At 63.1% G+C, this 8,027-nt stretch overlaps 14 non-coding genes across 14 annotated transcripts; all 14 read left to right on the top strand.

The window, feature by feature from the left end:
• The first annotated feature begins 362 nt into the window (after positions 1–362).
• PHYSODRAFT_t1262 lies at positions 363–433 on the top strand. The gene has a single exon. It is a non-coding gene; the product is annotated as a tRNA-Phe (tRNA).
• Positions 434–929: 496 nt separating this feature from the next.
• Positions 930–1,000, top strand: PHYSODRAFT_t1263. Its single transcript has one exon. It is a non-coding gene; the product is annotated as a tRNA-Phe (tRNA).
• Positions 1,001–1,496: 496 nt separating this feature from the next.
• On the top strand, positions 1,497–1,567 carry PHYSODRAFT_t1264. Its single transcript has one exon. It is a non-coding gene; the product is annotated as a tRNA-Phe (tRNA).
• A 496-nt stretch (positions 1,568–2,063) lies between these two features.
• On the top strand, positions 2,064–2,134 carry PHYSODRAFT_t1265. Its single transcript has one exon. It is a non-coding gene; the product is annotated as a tRNA-Phe (tRNA).
• Positions 2,135–2,629: 495 nt separating this feature from the next.
• PHYSODRAFT_t1266 lies at positions 2,630–2,702 on the top strand. Its single transcript has one exon. It is a non-coding gene; the product is annotated as a tRNA-Phe (tRNA).
• A 495-nt stretch (positions 2,703–3,197) lies between these two features.
• On the top strand, positions 3,198–3,270 carry PHYSODRAFT_t1267. Its single transcript has one exon. It is a non-coding gene; the product is annotated as a tRNA-Phe (tRNA).
• A 495-nt stretch (positions 3,271–3,765) lies between these two features.
• Positions 3,766–3,838, top strand: PHYSODRAFT_t1268. Its single transcript has one exon. It is a non-coding gene; the product is annotated as a tRNA-Phe (tRNA).
• Positions 3,839–4,334: 496 nt separating this feature from the next.
• On the top strand, positions 4,335–4,407 carry PHYSODRAFT_t1269. Its single transcript has one exon. It is a non-coding gene; the product is annotated as a tRNA-Phe (tRNA).
• A 496-nt stretch (positions 4,408–4,903) lies between these two features.
• PHYSODRAFT_t1270 lies at positions 4,904–4,976 on the top strand. The gene has a single exon. It is a non-coding gene; the product is annotated as a tRNA-Phe (tRNA).
• A 496-nt stretch (positions 4,977–5,472) lies between these two features.
• PHYSODRAFT_t1271 lies at positions 5,473–5,543 on the top strand. Its single transcript has one exon. It is a non-coding gene; the product is annotated as a tRNA-Phe (tRNA).
• Positions 5,544–6,039: 496 nt separating this feature from the next.
• PHYSODRAFT_t1272 lies at positions 6,040–6,112 on the top strand. Its single transcript has one exon. It is a non-coding gene; the product is annotated as a tRNA-Phe (tRNA).
• Positions 6,113–6,608: 496 nt separating this feature from the next.
• Positions 6,609–6,679, top strand: PHYSODRAFT_t1273. The gene has a single exon. It is a non-coding gene; the product is annotated as a tRNA-Phe (tRNA).
• Positions 6,680–7,175: 496 nt separating this feature from the next.
• Positions 7,176–7,246, top strand: PHYSODRAFT_t1274. Its single transcript has one exon. It is a non-coding gene; the product is annotated as a tRNA-Phe (tRNA).
• A 496-nt stretch (positions 7,247–7,742) lies between these two features.
• PHYSODRAFT_t1275 lies at positions 7,743–7,813 on the top strand. The gene has a single exon. It is a non-coding gene; the product is annotated as a tRNA-Phe (tRNA).
• Positions 7,814–8,027: the final 214 nt, after the last annotated feature.

The following is an 8,027-nucleotide window of genomic DNA, read 5'->3' on the forward strand; positions in this document are numbered from 1 at the left end:
CGGCTGCAGTCGGTGTGGCTGGCCCCGGGCTCAAGCGAGCTGCGGGTCAATTTCGACCAGCGCTGTTTGGTGTTCCGACACGTCTATAGCTACGAACACGGCACCGAGTGGGCGGCAGGACGTGGTAGCCCGGGCCAATGCGCTCGGGACGGCGTCAATAGTGCGTAGCGACGAGATACACTCGGCATGATCGGAGGTCTCGTTCGATGCGGGATGGCGTCGGAGCGGGGATCGGATTGGCCACGTAGGTAGAGGAGGGGACGGCGGCGGTGTGCGGGCAGCGTGTGTGGGCACGGGAAGCGTTGTGTTGTGCATGCGAGGGCGCAAAATTTTGGGGCAGGCGGGTAGGTTTGACTTTTGGCGCCTCGATAGCTCAGTTGGGAGAGCGTCACTGAAGATCTGAAGGTCCCTGGTTCGATCCCGGGTCGCGGCACTTTTGCGTCCTTTTGCTGTGCTCGCCGCACTCGTTTCTGCGGCTCTGCGGTGTCTGGCACGCTGCCTACCATGGCGTGCCCATCGTGCTTGCTGCTGCCGCGCTGTTTCTCACCCGCGACGATTCCTACTGACCGGCTGCAGTCGGTGTGGCTGGCCCCGGGCTCAAGCGAGCTGCGGGTCAATTTCGACCAGCGCTGTTTGGTGTTCCGACACGTCTATAGCTACGAACACGGCACCGAGTGGGCGGCAGGACGTGGTAGCCCGGGCCAATGCGCTCGGGACGGCGTCAATAGTGCGTAGCGACGAGATACACTCGGCATGATCGGAGGTCTCGTTCGATGCGGGATGGCGTCGGAGCGGGGATCGGATTGGCCACGTAGGTAGAGGAGGGGACGGCGGCGGTGTGCGGGCAGCGTGTGTGGGCACGGGAAGCGTTGTGTTGTGCATGCGAGGGCGCAAAATTTTGGGGCAGGCGGGTAGGTTTGACTTTTGGCGCCTCGATAGCTCAGTTGGGAGAGCGTCACTGAAGATCTGAAGGTCCCTGGTTCGATCCCGGGTCGCGGCACTTTTGCGTCCTTTTGCTGTGCTCGCCGCACTCGTTTCTGCGGCTCTGCGGTGTCTGGCACGCTGCCTACCATGGCGTGCCCATCGTGCTCGCTGCTGCCGCGCTGTTTCTCACCCGCGACGATTCCTACTGACCGGCTGCAGTCGGTGTGGCTGGCCCCGGGCTCAAGCGAGCTGTGGGTCAATTTCGACCAGCGCTGTTTGGTGTTCCGACACGTGTATAGCTACGAACACGGCACCGAGTGGGCGGCAGGACGTGGTAGCCCGGGCCAATGCGCTCGGGACGGCGTCAATAGTGCGTAGCGACGAGATACACTCGGCATGATCGGAGGTCTCGTTCGATGCGGGATGGCGTCGGAGCGGGGATCGGATTGGCCACGTAGGTAGAGGAGGGGACGGCGGCGGTGTGCGGGCAGCGTGTGTGGGCACGGGAAGCGTTGTGTTGTGCATGCGAGGGCGCAAAATTTTGGGGCAGGCGGGTAGGTTTGACTTTTGGCGCCTCGATAGCTCAGTTGGGAGAGCGTCACTGAAGATCTGAAGGTCCCTGTTTCGATCCCGGGTCGCGGCACTTTTGCGTCCTTTTGCTGTGCTCGCCGCACTCGTTTCTGCGGCTCTGCGGTGTCTGGCACGCTGCCTACCATGGCGTGCCCATCGTGCTCGCTGCTGCCGCGCTGTTTCTCACCCGCGACGACTCCTACTGACCGGCTGCAGTCGGTGTGGCTGGCCCCGGGCTCAAGCGAGCTGTGGGTCAATTTCGACCAGCGCTGTTTGGTGTTCCGACACGTGTATAGCTACGAACACGGCACCGAGTGGGCGGCAGGACGTGGTAGCCCGGGCCAATGCGCTCGGGACGGCGTCAATAGTGCGTAGCGACGAGATACACTCGGCATGATCGGAGGTCTCGTTCGATGCGGGATGGCGTCGGAGCGGGGATCGGATTGGCCACGTAGGTAGAGGAGGGGACGGCGGCGGTGTGCGGGCAGCGTGTGTGGGCACGGGAAGCGTTGTGTTGTGCATGCGAGGGCGCAAAATTTGGGGGCAGGCGGGTAGGTTTGACTTTTGGCGCCTCGATAGCTCAGTTGGGAGAGCGTCATTGAAGATCTGAAGGTCCCTGGTTCGATCCCGGGTCGCGGCACTTTTGCGTCCTTTTGCTGTGCTCGCCGCACTCGTTTCTGCGGCTCTGCGGGTCTGACACGCTGCCTACCATGGCGTGCCCATCGTGCTCGCTGCTGTCGCGCTGTTTCTCACCCGTGACGACTCCTACTGACCGGCTGCAGTCGGTGTGGCTGGCCCCGGGCTCAAGCGAGCTGCGGGTCAATTTCGACCAGCGCTGTTTGGTGTTCCGACACGTCTATAGCTACGAACACGGCACCGAGTGGGCGGCAGGACGTGGTAGCCCGGGCCAATGCGCTCGGGACGGCGTCAATAGTGCGTAGCGACGAGATACACTCGGCATGATCGGAGGTCTCGTTCGATGCGGGATGGCGTCGGAGCGGGGATCGGATTGGCCACGTAGGTAGAGGAGGGGACGGCGGCGGTGTGCGGGCAGCGTGTGTGGGCACGGGAAGCGTTGTGTTGTGCATGCGAGGGCGCAAAATTTTGGGGCAGGCGGGTAGGTTTGACTTTTGGCGCCTCGATAGCTCAGTTGGGAGAGCGTCAGACTGAAGATCTGAAGGTCCCTGGTTCGATCCCGGGTCGCGGCACTTTTGCGTCCTTTTGCTGTGCTCGCCGCACTCGTTTCTGCGGCTCTGCGGGTCTGGCACGCTGCCTACCATGGCGTGCCCATCGTGCTCGCTGCTGCCGCGCTGTTTCTCACCCGCGACGACTCCTACTGACCGGCTGCAGTCGGTGTCGCTGGCCCCGGGCTCAAGCGAGCTGTGGGTCAATTTCGACCAGCGCTGTTTGGTGTTCCGACACGTCTATAGCTACGAACACGGCACCGAGTGGGCGGCAGGACGTGGTAGCCCGGGCCAATGCGCTCGGGACGGCGTCAATAGTGCGTAGCGACGAGATACACTCGGCATGATCGGAGGTCTCGTTCGATGCGGGATGGCGTCGGAGCGGGGATCGGATTGGCCACGTAGGTAGAGGAGGGGACGGCGGCGGTGTGCGGGCAGCGTGTGTGGGCACGGGAAGCGTTGTGTTGTGCATGCGAGGGCGCAAAATTTGGGGGCAGGCGGGTAGGTTTGACTTTTGGCGCCTCGATAGCTCAGTTGGGAGAGCGTCAGACTGAAGATCTGAAGGTCCCTGGTTCGATCCCGGGTCGCGGCACTTTTGCGTCCTTTTGCTGTGCTCGCCGCACTCGTTTCTGCGGCTCTGCGGGTCTGGCACGCTGCCTACCATGGCGTGCCCATCGTGCTCGCTGCTGCCGCGCTGTTTCTCACCCGCGACGATTCCTACTGACCGGCTGCAGTCGGTGTGGCTGGCCCCGGGCTCAAGCGAGCTGCGGGTCAATTTCGACCAGCGCTGTTTGGTGTTCCGACACGTGTATAGCTACGAACACGGCACCGAGTGGGCGGCAGGACGTGGTAGCCCGGGCCAATGCGCTCGGGACGGCGTCAATAGTGCGTAGCGACGAGATACACTCGGCATGATCGGAGGTCTCGTTCGATGCGGGATGGCGTCGGAGCGGGGATCGGATTGGCCACGTAGGTAGAGGAGGGGACGGCGGCGGTGTGCGGGCAGCGTGTGTGGGCACGGGAAGCGTTGTGTTGTGCATGCGAGGGCGCAAAATTTGGGGGCAGGCGGGTAGGTTTGACTTTTGGCGCCTCGATAGCTCAGTTGGGAGAGCGTCAGACTGAAGATCTGAAGGTCCCTGGTTCGATCCCGGGTCGCGGCACTTTTGCGTCCTTTTGCTGTGCTCGCCGCACTCGTTTCTGCGGCTCTGCGGTGTCTGGCACGCTGCCTACCATGGCGTGCTCATCGTGCTCGCTGCTGCCGCGCTGTTTCTCACCCGCGACGACTCCTACTGACCGGCTGCAGTCGGTGTGGCTGGCCCCGGGCTCAAGCGAGCTGCGGGTCAATTTCGACCAGCGCTGTTTGGTGTTCCGACACGTCTATAGCTACGAACACGGCACCGAGTGGGCGGCAGGACGTGGTAGCCCGGGCCAATGCGCTCGGGACGGCGTCAATAGTGCGTAGCGACGAGATACACTCGGCATGATCGGAGGTCTCGTTCGATGCGGGATGGCGTCGGAGCGGGGATCGGATTGGCCACGTAGGTAGAGGAGGGGACGGCGGCGGTGTGCGGGCAGCGTGTGTGGGCACGGGAAGCGTTGTGTTGTGCATGCGAGGGCGCAAAATTTGGGGGCAGGCGGGTAGGTTTGACTTTTGGCGCCTCGATAGCTCAGTTGGGAGAGCGTCAGACTGAAGATCTGAAGGTCCCTGGTTCGATCCCGGGTCGCGGCACTTTTGCGTCCTTTTGCTGTGCTCGCCGCACTCGTTTCTGCGGCTCTGCGGTGTCTGGCACGCTGCCTACCATGGCGTGCTCATCGTGCTCGCTGCTGCCGCGCTGTTTCTCACCCGCGACGACTCCTACTGACCGGCTGCAGTCGGTGTGGCTGGCCCCGGGCTCAAGCGAGCTGCGGGTCAATTTCGACCAGCGCTGTTTGGTGTTCCGACACGTCTATAGCTACGAACACGGCACCGAGTGGGCGGCAGGACGTGGTAGCCCGGGCCAATGCGCTCGGGACGGCGTCAATAGTGCGTAGCGACGAGATACACTCGGCATGATCGGAGGTCTCGTTCGATGCGGGATGGCGTCGGAGCGGGGATCGGATTGGCCACGTAGGTAGAGGAGGGGACGGCGGCGGTGTGCGGGCAGCGTGTGTGGGCACGGGAAGCGTTGTGTTGTGCATGCGAGGGCGCAAAATTTGGGGGCAGGCGGGTAGGTTTGACTTTTGGCGCCTCGATAGCTCAGTTGGGAGAGCGTCAGACTGAAGATCTGAAGGTCCCTGGTTCGATCCCGGGTCGCGGCACTTTTGCGTCCTTTTGCTGTGCTCGCCGCACTCGTTTCTGCGGCTCTGCGGTGTCTGGCACGCTGCCTACCATGGCGTGCCCATCGTGCTCGCTGCTGCCGCGCTGTTTCTCACCCGCGACGACTCCTACTGACCGGCTGCAGTCGGTGTGGCTGGCCCCGGGCTCAAGCGAGCTGTGGGTCAATTTCGACCAGCGCTGTTTGGTGTTCCGACACGTGTATAGCTACGAACACGGCACCGAGTGGGCGGCAGGACGTGGTAGCCCGGGCCAATGCGCTCGGGACGGCGTCAATAGTGCGTAGCGACGAGATACACTCGGCATGATCGGAGGTCTCGTTCGATGCGGGATGGCGTCGGAGCGGGGATCGGATTGGCCACGTAGGTAGAGGAGGGGACGGCGGCGGTGTGCGGGCAGCGTGTGTGGGCACGGGAAGCGTTGTGTTGTGCATGCGAGGGCGCAAAATTTGGGGGCAGGCGGGTAGGTTTGACTTTTGGCGCCTCGATAGCTCAGTTGGGAGAGCGTCACTGAAGATCTGAAGGTCCCTGGTTCGATCCCGGGTCGCGGCACTTTTGCGTCCTTTTGCTGTGCTCGCCGCACTCGTTTCTGCGGCTCTGCGGTGTCTGGCACGCTGCCTACCATGGCGTGCCCATCGTGCTCGCTGCTGCCGCGCTGTTTCTCACCCGCGACGACTCCTACTGACCGGCTGCAGTCGGTGTGGCTGGCCCCGGGCTCAAGCGAGCTGTGGGTCAATTTCGACCAGCGCTGTTTGGTGTTCCGACACGTGTATAGCTACGAACACGGCACCGAGTGGGCGGCAGGACGTGGTAGCCCGGGCCAATGCGCTCGGGACGGCGTCAATAGTGCGTAGCGACGAGATACACTCGGCATGATCGGAGGTCTCGTTCGATGCGGGATGGCGTCGGAGCGGGGATCGGATTGGCCACGTAGGTAGAGGAGGGGACGGCGGCGGTGTGCGGGCAGCGTGTGTGGGCACGGGAAGCGTTGTGTTGTGCATGCGAGGGCGCAAAATTTTGGGGCAGGCGGGTAGGTTTGACTTTTGGCGCCTCGATAGCTCAGTTGGGAGAGCGTCAGACTGAAGATCTGAAGGTCCCTGGTTCGATCCCGGGTCGCGGCACTTTTGCGTCCTTTTGCTGTGCTCGCCGCACTCGTTTCTGCGGCTCTGCGGTGTCTGGCACGCTGCCTACCATGGCGTGCCCATCGTGCTCGCTGCTGCCGCGCTGTTTCTCACCCGCGACGACTCCTACTGACCGGCTGCAGTCGGTGTGGCTGGCCCCGGGCTCAAGCGAGCTGTGGGTCAATTTCGACCAGCGCTGTTTGGTGTTCCGACACGTGTATAGCTACGAACACGGCACCGAGTGGGCGGCAGGACGTGGTAGCCCGGGCCAATGCGCTCGGGACGGCGTCAATAGTGCGTAGCGACGAGATACACTCCGCATGATCGGAGGTCTCGTTCGATGCGGGATGGCGTCGGAGCGGGGATCGGATTGGCCACGTAGGTAGAGGAGGGGACGGCGGCGGTGTGCGGGCAGCGTGTGTGGGCACGGGAAGCGTTGTGTTGTGCATGCGAGGGCGCAAAATTTTGGGGCAGGCGGGTAGGTTTGACTTTTGGCGCCTCGATAGCTCAGTTGGGAGAGCGTCACTGAAGATCTGAAGGTCCCTGGTTCGATCCCGGGTCGCGGCACTTTTGCGTCCTTTTGCTGTGCTCGCCGCACTCGTTTCTGCGGCTCTGCGGTGTCTGGCACGCTGCCTACCATGGCGTGCCCATCGTGCTCGCTGCTGCCGCGCTGTTTCTCACCCGCGACGATTCCTACTGACCGGCTGCAGTCGGTGTGGCTGGCCCCGGGCTCAAGCAAGCTGTGGGTCAATTTCGACCAGCGCTGTTTGGTGTTCCGACACGTGTATAGCTACGAACACGGCACCGAGTGGGCGGCAGGACGTGGTAGCCCGGGCCAATGCGCTCGGGACGGCGTCAATAGTGCGTAGCGACGAGATACACTCGGCATGATCGGAGGTCTCGTTCGATGCGGGATGGCGTCGGAGCGGGGATCGGATTGGCCACGTAGGTAGAGGAGGGGACGGCGGCGGTGTGCGGGCAGCGTGTGTGGGCACGGGAAGCGTTGTGTTGTGCATGCGAGGGCGCAAAATTTTGGGGCAGGCGGGTAGGTTTGACTTTTGGCGCCTCGATAGCTCAGTTGGGAGAGCGTCACTGAAGATCTGAAGGTCCCTGGTTCGATCCCGGGTCGCGGCACTTTTGCGTCCTTTTGCTGTGCTCGCCGCACTCGTTTCTGCGCCTCTGCGGTGTCTGGCACGCTGCCTACCATGGCGTGCCCATCGTGCTCGCTGCTGCCGCGCTGTTTCTCACCCGCGACGACTCCTACTGACCGGCTGCAGTCGGTGTGGCTGGCCCCGGGCTCAAGCGAGCTGTGGGTCAATTTCGACCAGCGCTGTTTGGTGTTCCGACACGTGTATAGCTACGAACACGGCACCGAGTGGGCGGCAGGACGTGGTAGCCCGGGCCAATGCGCTCGGGACGGCGTCAATAGTGCGTAGCGACGAGATACACTCGGCATGATCGGAGGTCTCGTTCGATGCGGGATGGCGTCGGAGCGGGGATCGGATTGGCCACGTAGGTAGAGGAGGGGACGGCGGCGGTGTGCGGGCAGCGTGTGTGGGCACGGGAAGCGTTGTGTTGTGCATGCGAGGGCGCAAAATTTTGGGGCAGGCGGGTAGGTTTGACTTTTGGCGCCTCGATAGCTCAGTTGGGAGAGCGTCACTGAAGATCTGAAGGTCCCTGGTTCGATCCCGGGTCGCGGCACTTTTGCGTCCTTTTGCTGTGCTCGCCGCACTCGTTTCTGCGCCTCTGCGGTGTCTGGCATGCTGCCTACCATGGCGTGCCCATCGTGCTCGCTGCTGCCGCGCTGTTTCTCACCCGCGACGACTCCTACTGACCGGCTGCAGTCGGTGTGGCTGGCCCCGGGCTCAAGCGAGCTGTGGGTCAATTTCGACCAGCGCTGTTTGGTGTTCCGACA

This window comes from Phytophthora sojae (assembly GCF_000149755.1).
Source record: "Phytophthora sojae unplaced genomic scaffold PHYSOscaffold_7, whole genome shotgun sequence".
Taxonomy (NCBI): Eukaryota; Oomycota; class Peronosporomycetes; order Peronosporales; family Peronosporaceae; genus Phytophthora; species Phytophthora sojae.